Consider the following 938-nt stretch of genomic DNA (forward strand, 5'->3'; position numbering starts at 1 on the left):
TATAGATATATATATATATATATATATATATATATATATATATATATATATATATTAAAGGAAGAAAAAAATGGGAGGAAAAAACAAAAAGAAAGGAGGAAAGAATTGGGGATCGAGGAGAAGCAAAACGTCCGACAATGAGACCTTCCTCCGCCAAAAACGGGTTGCATCCCCACTTTCACACTTATTCCTTTCGTGGGCTCCACTCCTCACATGCCTTCCATGTGATCACATCCCTTCTCCAATTTACCATTTTACCCTTGCAATCCAAATATTCTAATACCCAAGCTTAAGCGTTCTTTTGCTAATGTTTACTCGTTAAGTACTTACCAAATTATTTATTTTATCAGATAACATGATAAAGATCTAGAATCCTATTCGGTAAGAACGGATATAAGAATGAAGAGTCTTACCTGCCAAATACTTATCAAATAAATTATTGTATACAATACAGTTTATTTCTATAAAATAATATAACAATTTTTTTATCTTTTTTTAAGTATTTAATTGATAATTAAATATTATTATTATTACTACTAAAAGTAAACGTTATAGTAGTATTATATTATATTATTGTAAAAAGAAAAAGAAATAAAATAAAAAATGGAGTTAAATACAAATTTTGGTCCATCTGGTTTACATAAATTAACGAGTAAGATCGTGGAAAGAATTTATTGATAAGGGACGTCCCTATAATTTCATTTTTATAACGGATATGATCCATCCTCTACTCATTTAGTTAAGGTGCTGTTTACCAAACGCTTACCCAGGTAGGTGTTTACCAAGTCACTTTACTTTACCGCATGAATATAACAAGTACTAAAAATCTTACCTGGTAAGAGCGAATTCAATAATCGAAAGTCTTACCCGGTAAGTGAGGACGATGACTCTTACAATGGTTAGCGCTTACCGGGATAAATTGTTGTATACGATGCGTT

This window comes from Cynara cardunculus (assembly GCF_001531365.2).
Source record: "Cynara cardunculus var. scolymus isolate 2C chromosome LG 17, CcrdV1, whole genome shotgun sequence".
Taxonomy (NCBI): Eukaryota; Viridiplantae; Streptophyta; class Magnoliopsida; order Asterales; family Asteraceae; genus Cynara; species Cynara cardunculus.